Genomic DNA, 13,233 nt, shown 5'->3' with positions numbered 1-13,233 from the left:
TTCATTGAACTGAGTGCAGGATACAAACATAAATGAGCTTAGAAGCTAAAAAGCATCAGCTTTCATTTAGGAGTAGATGCAGAACCGAGAGGTAAAGTGTATGATTTATAAGAAGGTGCGTGAAATATAAAAACATTATTTCAACCTTGGGAGAAAACATTCAGAATGCTTCTTTGGAACGTTCTGAATTGGCAGAGTTTTAATGGAATGTAACTGAACACCTTGAATGTTCTGAAATCTTTAAAAGAATGCCCTTGTTCTTTGTTTTTTACCTTAAGGCCACAGAAACAGGTTGCGATGTAAGCAATTGTTACTTACTGGTTGAAGTACAGAGAAGCCGATGTGTTTTTGTTTTTAATGAAAATGTTTTTTTTTTAAATTTCATAGAAAACAAAGCAAATTTTTAAGCACAGTCCCCCCCCCTCTTATTCTGTATGCACAGACGGCCACAAAAGCCTAGGAAACAGCAACCCCCGGCATGATTCATTTCAGCAGAGTCCATAAACGTGGTAACAAAAATACACTTATCCGGCTGTTTGCTTGAAGCTTCTTTTTCTTCCTAATACACAGTTATAGAATATATATCTGCATTTAGCAGTTTGACAGCAGCACTTAGCAAGCTAAGGTATGAACAAAGTGTGAACAAAGTCCACATGCCAAAGCATGACAATAAAGCACAAGCCATATAGTCTCTGCATTTTATAACTTGGAGCCTACAGATTTCAGGAGCATTATTAGGAATGTCAAATGTGTACAGAACACACATTCCATTGTCTAATGGCTACTTTGCTAACACGTTCTTCAAGCAAAGAAAATGATGCCTGTATACATGGATATCATCAGATGGAGCACCCAGAAATCAAACTAACAATATGACTTATAACAAGGACTGGAAGAGCTCCAGTTTAACAACATAGATACGGCCACAGGTAGATTGTGCAAGTCCCAAATTGAACTACAATGGAAGAAAACAATTATCCAGTGTTTATCCAATATGATCTTGAACACACACCATTTTCAAGGAGAAGATCAGGAATTACTTTGAAGTATTGACTTTCATTGATGGGGAATGCAAGAAAATATGGAATAAAAAAGAAGTTGTTAACAATGAAGGTGAAAGCAAACTGCCAATGCCCAAGAAACTGAAGAAACCAAATTGGATGTTAAAACAACAGATGATGGAAATTGCCAGGAAGAGAAGAGAAGCCAAAGCCAAGAAAATAGCAATAGCCCTTAGACTTATATACCGCTTCACAGTGCTTTTACAGCCCTCTCTAAGCAGTTTACGGAGTCAGCAACATTGCCCCCAACAATCTGGGTCCTCATTTTACTGGCCTTGGAAGGATGGAAGACTGAGTTAACCTTGAGCTGTTCAGAATTGAACTCTTGAAATGAGCAATCAATTAGTCCTGTGACACTGCATTCTAATTACTGAGCCACCATGGCTCTATAAAAATAAAAGAATTTTGGGAGGAACATAAACTATTTCAGAGGGCTGCTTATAGAGCAAGAGTATAACAATATCAGTAAAAATACCAAAAATGGAAACAAACATGGGAAAATAAGACTTCCAAATTCAGAAGGAGATTTCAATCTCAGATTAGTATGCTAAAGGATGTCAGTAGATCTAATTCACAGGATCAGTCATAGATGGAAGAAGTATATTGAAATTCCGTAGAGTAAATATACCAACATACAAGATACTTTAAAGGATACTCATTTTTTTACTGTATTAATGTAGAAGGAGAGCCGTATTTATTTTTATTTATTATTTTATTTTATTTAAATTTGTGTACCGCCCTTCTCCTAGTGGACTCAGGGCGGTGCACAGCCAAGTAAAAAACATCCAATACAAAATTTAAAAATTTAAAAGAATTATACCCTTTGACCAAAAATTTAGGAACCTTACGACTAAAACCCATTAAACAATTAAAAATCTAATATCTCAAAAACGGGGGGGGGGGTCACGCCAGCCCTGCTTGATGGAAGAGAAAAGTTTTTAGGGCACGGCGAAAAGCCCGGAGATCTGATATCCTCCGTATCTCGGGGGGCAAATCATTCCAGAGGGCAGATGCTGCCACAGAGAAGGCCCTCCCCCTGGGGGTCGCCAGCCGACACTGCCTAGCTGACGGCACCCTGAGGAGTCCCTCTCTGTGGGAGCGTACTGGCCGGCGGGAGGCTATTGGCGGCAGAAGGCTGTCCCGCAAATACCCAGGTCCGATAATACCCAGTATTAATCTATGGTGCCAAAAAGCCAGAAGTAGTCTGGGGGCAGCCTTCTCTGACTAACAAACTAAGATATGTTTCCCCCCCTTATTGCTTTGGTGATGGAGCTCACCTGTCTTTGTCAGGGTCATCTTCCTTATTCTCTATAGATTGGTTAGATTGGAAAAAGATGAGTGTTTAAAATTGGAGGAAGTAACATCAGTAACTTGCAGTATGCTGAATACACTACCCTGATAAAAAATTGATTGTATTTTCAGTGCAATAGTCAAGGAATTATTGACTCTGGTTAAATGAAAATAGCAACATAGCTTAAGCCAGCAAAGATGCAGCTTATTATGTGAGCAAGAATGAGCAGCAATGTGCTATGACACATATATTTTTCTCCTGATAAACTATGCAGAGAGAGTACCTGAATATATATTGAGGGAAGCTGTATTGGAAAAAGATGAGTATAACTAGAGGAAGAATCATCAGTGCGGCAATGAGTACTACTGTGCTAGCCAAAAATGCAAATATGTTCTGCAAGGGCAAATAATGAAAGTCAAAGAGCATGGGGAAGGAAATAGGACTATGATTAACTATAAAGAAGACCAAAAGTACAACAGATCCAGTAACCGGCCTCAGAATTAACAATGAAGACATTGTAGTGATGGACAGTGTTAACATTTGAGAATTAATTATCAATTGTTGAGGAACCAGCAGTCAAGAGTTGTGCTACAGGAGAGTGCTTGGTAGGTACAAGGCAGTGAAGGCCTTGTAAAAGATACTCAGATGTTGTGATGTGTCTCTAATTAACATGTAGGCAGTGATAAACTGGTCCCCTCTACAAGCTATGCTAGAAAACATTAAAAAAAACCCCAAGCATTGTGACTCTTAGATTGTTTGAATAGCACCACTCAAAATGGTCCTCTTTAGCCTAGACTAGAGCTTGGAATAACACAAGTGTTTTGGAATAAAATGCTTGGAACATGGGTGTTTTGATCAGAGCTTGAAATATTAGGAAACATGTTTTAAGCTTGGGATGTTTTACAGCGTCTGCTGAGCCTGGGCCTGAAATTGGGAGTTAAGAAGAGTCAAATTCGTTAGTATTTGTCTGCAGGACCAGGTGTACTGAGGCTGTGAGCTAGGCTGAAAATCTGGAAAAAATCCTGATGGAGGCTTGCTTTCTTACTGCTACCAAGGAAACTACCAAGAGCTCAGGGAGTCATCAGGAGTCAAGCTTGACTTGAGGAAGACTTAAACTTTTAGATCAGAAAAGTTTCCAGGTTCAATCCTAGATATTTCCCAGACTTTTTTTTTTTTAAACCATTCTTTGAAAACTGGAAAATACTGCCTACTGCAGAAGAAAGAGGGATTCCTGATACGAAGTAAAATAAGTTTCTAAAATAATTTGGCTGCAACTATCTGGAAATTCAAAGGAAAAGTTAGGAAGGAGAATGTGTTGATAGAGCCAACTATTCTTTTTATGATAGGAGATTTTAGCTCTTAAAACATTTGGTTTGCTTTCTGTCTTGCCACAGATTATCAATGCTGGGAGAACACTTGTGATTGGGGGTGAGAGGAAGTGGGGAGAGGAGAGCCCTTTGGACGAAACTCAATAGACACTTGCTTTCTTAGAGATTATGTAAAATCTATCTAAACCTTCACCCACCCAAGTTCTTTATTAGATCATGAGGATGACTTGATCCAACAATGACGTCTATTAATTTGGTTTTACAGAACAGTCTCTACCAGAACTGGAAACACACAAAAACGGGGGGAGGGGATGAGAATTTTGGAATGGTAAGTTGCAGTTGCATGTCACACAATGTTAATATGTTATTGAAGTGTGGAGTTGTTCTTAGAAAATATCAGAAGGCTCTGAGATCCATGCAGAGTTTAATAATGAACACATTGCTGTACATTTGTCAAAGCTCGGGATAATTGTGTGTTGAACTGAGGATCCTGCATGACCCTTGTAAAAGAAATGTAAACACACACACACACACACACACACACACACACACACACACACACACATATTTGGATAGGTATACTTTCCATTCTCTTGTTAAGAACAATATTGTAGTACTGCTACTGCACCCTATAAATACTAAATGACCTATTTAACTTGAATATAAGCTGCCCGGTCTTTTTTTTTCTTTTTCAATGCCATGTAAGGATTTTTTTTTCCTGATTTGAGATTCCGTTAGTTTATTCAAAGAAACTTGCTCCAATAACTGCTTTGAATGGCAACTTGCATGTTAAACAGTCTCCTTCCCTCCTCCCCCATCAAAACAACAGGTAGGGCAAATGCAAACATTCCCTTGGTTCCTGACCTATTTCCGGATTCCAGATCACTCCTGTTTTGGCTTTTCTCTCTCCGGCACCAGAAACACATAGTGTGTCTCAGTTTAAAATTGCTAAGAGGAACACAAAGCTACTTTTCATTTTTTGCCCTCTGCCCCGCATATTTCCTCTATGAAAACAAAGAGATTTCAGGATACCTCTGAAAAGAGTACAGTATTACAGTGGATTTGTTTGTCTTCTGTCTATTCTAGTATCTGGAGTTGAAAGTAGGTAATCCTGGATTTACGATCCATCCAAAGTTCTGACAGACCTACCTGAGGAGGGTACTTGTGATCTGGATTTGAAATTACAGCAGTTGGGGGTTGTGTAACTGTACGGTGTATAGTTGTGTAACTACTTTGGTCACTAGCTTTTGATGCTTGGCAGCTGGGCTGCATTTGCAGCCATTTGCAACATCCTGCGGTCACATGACTGAGTTTTACGATGGTTTTGTCAAAAACTGGCATTTACTTTCTGTTTTCAGCTAAACTAGAAGCCATTGGTTTGCTTAATGACCACAGCACTTGTTTAACGACCACAGCAGCAGCTTTACAATTGTTGCATTCACGTAATGACCACCGCAATGAAGACTGTAAAAGCAGGTTAGTCCCATGACATTGTATGACCATCTCAAGTTATGACTATGATGGCAGGCTCCATTACAGTCATAACTTGAGAACTACCTGAATATTAATATGTCCTTAGTGGAGATTTGCAACATTTTGCATTATTTTTTCATCTTGAAGTGAATAATAGGCAAGGTATTATTTATTATAAAAGATCAATGTATAATCTACAATATTTTTCAAACATGGCAATATCAAAATCTGCAGACTTCAGCTCCCAGAATCCCCCAATTTCCCATAATTCCCTGAACTTTCTAATTGCTGAGTGGGGGATTCTTGGAGTTGAAGTCCACCCATCTTAATATTGCCAAGCTTGCAAAATCTACCAGGAGAATACAGAGGTATGTGTGTATAACTTCATCCTACATTTTTTAAAGTTTAGTCTATTTTGTTTTTTGTTTTTATTTCTTACAGCTTTAGGCAGCATTTATCAAAAAAAGAAAATGGCTGTGATCTTAGCAATAACAAATGTTATTTTAGAAAGTGACAAATTTTTATCAGGGCTTGTGGCAGCATAAGATGTCTTCCAATTTCTAATCTATTAGAAATGCAAAAGAATTCTGTGGGGGTTTCCTGTTCTAAAATTCTGTGCCGGCTGGCTTAGTTATGAGCTACCATTTGAAATGTCCTGCGGTGTGCTGAACAGCTGGAATATTGTAGGAAATTGTAATATGGAGCAGAAAGCTTTGTGACTCAGTACAGGAGGGCCTCTCTAGATCAGGAGTTTCCAACCTTGGCAACTTTACGACTTGTGGACTTCAACTCCCAGAATTCCTCAGCCAGAATTCTGGGAGTTGAAATCCACAAATCTTAAAATTGCCAAGGTTGGAGACCCCTGCTCTAGATAACAGTCTCATCTTAAGAAGAAGGGAAATCTTCTCCTTTTCCAATATGGGCCCAGGGCTAGGATCCTTTGACTTTATTCTTCCTCTCGACAACAAACAGGAGGCTGCCAAGAATCAGAACATTTGTGTTATCTTTTCCTATATGCATACAAACTCTCTCTCTCTCTCTAATCGCTTGACTGATTATGTATGATCAAGTTGGTGTTGGCTTGTAACAATTACATAGATTTTTTTTCCAAATCGATCGGTCACTAACCTGGTTTTTCAGGTCTTTCAATGGTGCATTCATCACCACAGTAACTCTCTCTATCCATCTTGTTGCTTGTCATCTTCCTCTTCTCTTTGTTTCGCAATTCTGATTATTACAGTTTTCTTCATAGTGTTAGGTCTTCACGTATATCCAGAATAAGATAATTTGAGCCTGGCCATTTTTTTGCTTCAAGTAAACACTCAGTGTTTATTTGTGTGAGGATACATTTCTCTGTTTCCTTGGTTATATGCACTATTCTCAGGTGTCTCCAATACCAAAGTTCAAAAGCATGAATAGTCTTAGCATATCTGGTACTTGCAAGTTCCTTTCCTGACCTTTCGCAAATGGAGTACTCAAGTGTAGCAAACACACATCAGGTGCTCCTTCATCTGTGAACTGAACACAGTGGTGCAGAGAATTGCTAGAGTATTTAAGGCACCAGGCTAGAAACTGGGATATTGGGAGTTCTAGGTCCACCTTAGGGACAAAATCGGCTGGGTGATCTTGGGCCTCTCCCTCTCTCTTCCCCCCCTCCCCCTCTCTTTCTCTCTTCCCCCTCCCCCTCCCCCCCTTAGGAAGGAGACAAGGGCAAATTGCTTTCAAAAATACTTACTAGTCCAGGCAGTTACCGCGAGTCAACATGGACTTGAAGGCACACAGTTGTATGCCTTTCCCAATGTAATTAGTATATATCCAGAACCTTTTAAAATAGGGTTAGATGCCCTGGGTTATACCTGAAGTGTAGCACTAACACCAGCACTTAAATTTATATATTGCTTCATAGTGCTTTACAGTCCTCTCAAAGCGGTTTTACAGTCAGCACATTGCCCCCAACAATCTAGTAGGTCCTCATTTTACCAACTTCAGAAGGATGGAAGCTTTAGTCAACTTTGAGCCTCTCAGAATCGAACTCCTGGAGTGAGGAATGAGTTAGCCTGCAATACTTCATTTTAACAAGGGCTTAAGTATTACACTTAGTCTGAGGAAGCCAAGAGTTGAGTCCAGGACCCTAGCTATAGAATCCACTGGATAGTTCAAACTGTCTCATGGGATTTTTGTGAGAATGATAAGATGAGGAGAGCCCTCGCTGTTTGCACACCCTGAGGAAGAATGCAATCGACATAATAAGTAGTTGCAACAGCTCTCACTCCCAAGTATCTGGCTGAGGTCGCATATCATGCTTAGTTGGAATTAATCATGGTTCTCTAAGCAAGCACTAATGCCTTTTTTTAAAAATTATTATTTTCTGTACTTTTCCAGTGCTACATTATTTTAAGGTGTGATATTTGGAACAGTATATTCGATACATATCAGTTTCCTAATGATTCTATTGCATCTATCTACCCAGCCCATCAGAGCAAGAAGGCAGGGCATGTTGCAGGGCAATCTATTGTTTATTGTTTATTTAGCATATGATGAGTACATTACAAAGAAGTAACTATCCAACTATCAAGGAAGTAGGTACATTTGGTGCGACCTATCAAAAGGTCTCCGGTGTGGTGACTCCCTCCCTTCGAAGCATCATTCCCCCAGAGATAAGATTGGCCCCCAGTTTTTTGCATTTTTGCAGAAATGGCAGACCTGATTTTGTCAGCAAACTTGGGGACACCATCCGGAGCTGATCAAGTGGCTTATCTGATTGTGTTGCCATTGCTGCAGAATGGGGGAGTTTGTTGGGGTGTGTGTTAAAACTGGATTTTTAACTTTGGATGTTTACGTAATAATAAATTGATTTATACAAAATGTTTCAGTATTAGTAATTTTATTTGCAATTCCTTTCCAATAATTCCCACAGTAGAATTCTTACCTTTACAGCATCCCACACTTAATCAGAATTTTTTTATCGAGTTTCCAGTACCTCCAACAATGTGACTTGATCATCACTACAGATAAGAACCATTAGTATTAAACTGGAATTTTACATGCCCAGATGTGTATTGTATCATTTTATGTTATTGGATACTAAATGCAATTGCCGATTTAATATCCGTTCTCTTGGATAGCACATTTTGGAGTTCTTCCATCTTCTTTAATACCCCTAAAAATTTGCTGTTTAGAACAATCAGGCCATTTCATTATTAATTCTAGTTCTGTGTTTCTCAACTGTGACAACTTGAAGAGGTGTGAACTTCAATTTCCCGAATTCTAACTAGCATACTGGCTGGGGAATTCTGAGAACTGAAGTCTACTTATCTTGACTTATCCACTTATAAGTAAAGTCCATTTACTTATCCTCTTTTATGATACTTCCATTTCTAGTGGTTCAATCATAATTACCCTTTTCTGTCTTGGGTCTTAGCCTGATTCATGATATGCACCTACCAATCTTTGTTAAAATTTCTTTTGTTGTCTTCCGTTTCTTCTAAGCAAGTTAGGGCTCTTCATCAAAATTTCTCACAAAAGGTTCTTGAGTAAATTATGTTAAGGATCTTCCTCTTCCTTGATTACTAGGAGGGGAATAATCCAATGTTGATTTGACCAAAAAAAAACCCATAATCCTTCTCAGAGTATATGATTAACATGTGGGATTCATTGCCCCTGGTTACTTACTTGGATGACTTAACCCAGGATTGGAGAAATTTATGGAGGCCAATTCTGTCAAGGGCTGTTAGTCTTGAAAATTCTATATTATCATTAAGTTGGAGAAAGTGTGCCTCCAGATACAAGTTACAGAGGGGAAATTGGAGGAGATAAGTTTGTCTGCAACTCCTTTTTTTTTAAATGAAGATTTTAATTGTTTTAACATTTAAGGAATAAAATAACTGCATATAAGAAAAAAAGAAAACGAATAAGGGCATAATGGAAGGAAAACAAATACTATACTTATCATAAATAAGTATAGAATTTACAATTCTCATAAATTTTAAAAATCAGTATTCCCTTATTTCATTGATTAAATAATTAAACTGAATATATAAAACTAGACTCCTCATCTTTACACATTGAAAAACACTACAAAACTCTGAACATTAATATTTGTATGGATGTCACCACTATTTATCATTACCTAAAATAAAATCTATACCGCCCAGAGTTCCACTGTGAAGGAGATGGGCAATTCTTAAAATATGATAAAGCGAATAAACAAACAAATGTGCATCTTGTAAAAAGAACAATGAAAAATAAATAGGAAAAACAATAGGTAAAAACAGTATAAACTTCCAGATTCCCTCCCATTGTACCCAACTGGAGATTACCTATATTTATAAACATTAAAATCGCTTCCGATTACTATTTTACATCAAACATTTCCTGTTTAAAAACCCTACTGCACTTGATATGTCTTTTTGGGGGGAAGCGCCTCAAAACGAAATGCTTTGTTGAGTGAGGGTTTCTTGCCTTCTGCCTTGAAAGAGGAGGTGGTGAGGCCCCTCCTCAAGAAGCCTTCTCTGGATCCGGCTGTTTTGGCGAATTACCGTCCAGTCTCCAACCTTCGCTTTGTGTTGAAGGTTGTTGAGAGTGTGATTGCGCGACAGCTTTCCCAGCACATGGATGACGCTGTCTATTTAGATTCGTTCCAGTCCGGTTTCAGGCCTGGGTACAGCATGGAAACGGCATTGGTCGCATTGGTTGATGATCTCTGGAGGGCTCGGGACAGGGGTTGTTCCTCTGTCCTGGTCCTATTAGATCTCTCAGCAGCTTTTGATACCATCGACCATGGTATCATGCTGTGCCGGCTGGGGGTTGGGGGCACCATATTATGGTGGTTCTCCTCCTTCCTCTCTGACCGGTCGCAGTTTGTGTTGGCAGGGGGCAGAGGTCATCCTCGAGGCGCCTTATGTATGGGGTGCCGCAGGGGTCGGTCCTCTTGCCCCTTCTGTTCAACATTTATGTGAAGCCGCTGGGTGAGATCATCTGTGGTTTTGGGGTGCAGTTCCATCAGTACGCTGATGACACTCAGCTGTACATCTCCACCCCAGACCACCCCAATGATGCCCTTGAAGTGATGTCCCAGTGCCTGGAGGCCGTGTGGGTCTGGATGGGGAGAAACAGACTCCGACTCAACCCCTCCAAGACTGAGGGGCTGTGGCTCCCGGCGTCCCGATATAGCCAGCTGGTGCCATCGCTGGCTATTGGGGGCGAGTCATTGGCCCCCATGGAGAGGGTTCGCAACTTGGGTGTTGCAAGTGCAGTGTGGACGTGCAGCTGTCTTTAGAAGAGCATATGACGGCCATGGCCAGGGGGGCTTTTTATCAGGTTTATCAGGTTCGCCTAATCCGCTAGTTGCGTCCCTTTCTGGATCGGGACTCCCTGCGCACTCATGCCCTCATCACTTCCCGCCTGGACTACTGCAATGCTCTCTACATGGGGCTCCCCTTGAAGAGCATCCGGAGGCTCCAGCTGATCCAAAATGCGGCCGCGCGTATGATTAGGGGAGCGGCGGGGCGCTCCCATGTAACACCTCTCCTGCGTGAGCTGTATTGGCTCCCAGTGGTTTTCCGTGTGCGATTCAAGGTGTTGATTAACATCTTTAAAGCGCTCCATGGCTTAGGACCTGGGTACCTACGGGACCGCCTTCTGCTACCGACAGCCTCCCACCGGCCAGTACCGGGTTGCCAGTAGCGGGGCTCCTCGGGTTGCCGTTGGTCAGACAATGTCGATTGGCGACCTCCCGGGGGAGAACCTTCTCAGTGGGGGCTCCTGCCCTCTGGAACAAGCTGCCCCCGGAGGTACGGAGGATCCTGGACTTGCGCACCTTCCGCCATGCCCTGAAGACTTTGTTATTCCAGCAAGCCAGGCTAGCCTAATTTTAACGGTTTTAAATTTTAAATTGGATTTTAATGGGATGTTTTTAATTGTGGGCCAAAGTATTTAATCTGGTTTTAAATTGTTTTTAACTTTTATATTTATGTATTTGATCTTGGCTGTTCACTACCCTGAGTCCTTCAGGAGAAGGGCGGTATATAAATATGATAGATAGATAGATAGATAGATAGATAGATAGATGATAGATGATAGATCGATCGATCGATAGATCGATAGATCGATAGATAGCATCTGGTTGGCCACTGTGAAAAACTAAGATGGGCTTTGGTATGAACCAGCAAGGCTGTTCCTACGTTCTTGTGTGTTTCTTTTTTTATTGCCTTGCTCACATAATCCCTTCCCCCCCCCCCCCCAAAAGCTTGATATTTGTTTCTTACAATTCTAGCAACTTCTAGATTGGCAGTATTTTTTTTAATCTTTGGCATACATTTGAACCTGAATAAAAATGTGTTTATTCCTTCAACCAGTTTTGCTTATTTTAATGTTTTAGATGTGACCTCACATTAATGGTTTTGTTGATAGTCTGCCCGGGAAATGGGTAGATAAGAACTTGCTGTCAAGCAGTTTGTTACAGTATGTTTTGAAACTTAAATACAAGTAATGCTCATTTTATCATGTTTAACTTGTGTGGGAAACCCACTAGGACTTAAGTGCATTCTGAAGCACGTGAAATCTGAAATGAAAAACTTTTAGTGGTAAGATTAGATCGATGTAGATTTATATAGACACACATACACAAATACACACAATGTACTTACAGATAGTCCTTGTTTAGTGACTGCCTTGGATAGCAATTATTTGCATTTATTATAGTGATGAAAAGTAACTTTGCAATCAATCCCCACATTTACGACTTTTGTAGACATGCAAAGCAAAGCTGAAGTAAGATTGTAAGGACAGCCAAGATTTCACTTAGTAGCTGCTTTGCTTAACAAGTGAATTGTTGGCCCCAAATGTGTTCACTAAACAAGGACTGCCTACAGTAGTGGCCAAAATTGTGGAAACATTTTGGGAAAAGTGTATTTTCTAAAACTAGCTAATAACACTACTTTTTTTTTTAGTAGTACCATAAAATTATATATCAATGGAAAGATAATTTAATCAAGAATGTAATACAATAACTTTTATGAAGGATTTGCTATTAGAATAGCAGTTACTGTATAAAGAAGAAAAGTGAAACATGTAAAAAAATCCTGAGATATACAAAAATTATCACCATAGAAAAAATTAGGTGGTAAGTTTTCCTTCTTTCAATTTTGCGCATAGATTATGCAGGCTGCTGTCAGTATATGTAATATTAAATAATATATTTCCTTAGTATAGTTTTCTATGGAAATCCCTAGTAGAAACTTACCATCAGAAGAAGATTTAATTAGGAATCTTAGAGTGCGCAGAGATGGACAAATTAACAAAAGAAATCAAGGAGAAAGAGGATACAGAATATTACAAAGTGTGATGTAGGTGATTTGAATGGTTGGAGAATAGGAAAAATGAGAAAGAAGAATAAAGGAGAGAGGGGAGAAAAAATGTTGAAGATCAAGTACAATTTAGATGAAAGAAAGAATGATGGAAAATAAATCGTTGAATAAGATAAAGTTAAATTATATGTGAATATATGTAAATAGTAAGAAAGGATCACTTCGAAGTAGCTGTAAGGAAAAGTGATATGTATATAAATGTTGTGTGTTTGTGTCTTGTTTTTAATGTTTTCAAAATAAAAAACTTTTTTTAAAAAAGAAAAAAAATGAGATATACAAAAATTATCTCGTCAGTTAATAGTTCGTTGGGTAACCTTTAGTATGAATTATGGCCTTACAACATCTTCCCATGGAGTGAACCAAGTCTTTTAGTTCTGCAGCTGTTATAATGTGAAATCAAGATTGAATGATTGCTTCTATTAACTGGGTTTTATTACTGGGTCGCTTCTGACTAACAAGTTTCTTTAGTCGGCTCCATAGATTTTCAATTGGGTTAAGGTCTGGGCTATTCCCAGGCCATTCCAGTAGTGGAATATGATTATATTGAAACTCCCCCCCCCAAAAAAAAAGTGGTGTTATTAGCCATCAAACCTCAAAAACACACTTTTCCCAAAAGGTTTCCACAATTTTGGCCACTACTGTATACTTACAACTTCATTAATTATCTGAGAACAGATTTGGCATACTGTGGGAATAACGTAGCCTAATATCTG

General features: G+C 39.4%; 1 protein-coding gene across 1 annotated transcript in view; it reads left to right on the top strand.

Annotated features, from left to right (window-relative positions):
* Nucleotides 1-13,233, top strand: part of RAB11FIP4 (RAB11 family interacting protein 4) — a 188,976-nt gene that overhangs the window by 152,171 nt on the left and 23,572 nt on the right. The window lies entirely within an intron of this gene.

Source organism: Pituophis catenifer, unplaced genomic scaffold (assembly GCF_029215685.1).
Source record: "Pituophis catenifer annectens isolate HBS135680 unplaced genomic scaffold, rPitCat1.0.hap2 SCAF_2, whole genome shotgun sequence".
In the NCBI taxonomy this organism is placed as follows: Eukaryota; Metazoa; Chordata; class Lepidosauria; order Squamata; family Colubridae; genus Pituophis; species Pituophis catenifer.
Note: the sequence above shows the minus strand (reverse complement) of the source record. Positions and strands in the feature narration are given on the sequence as shown.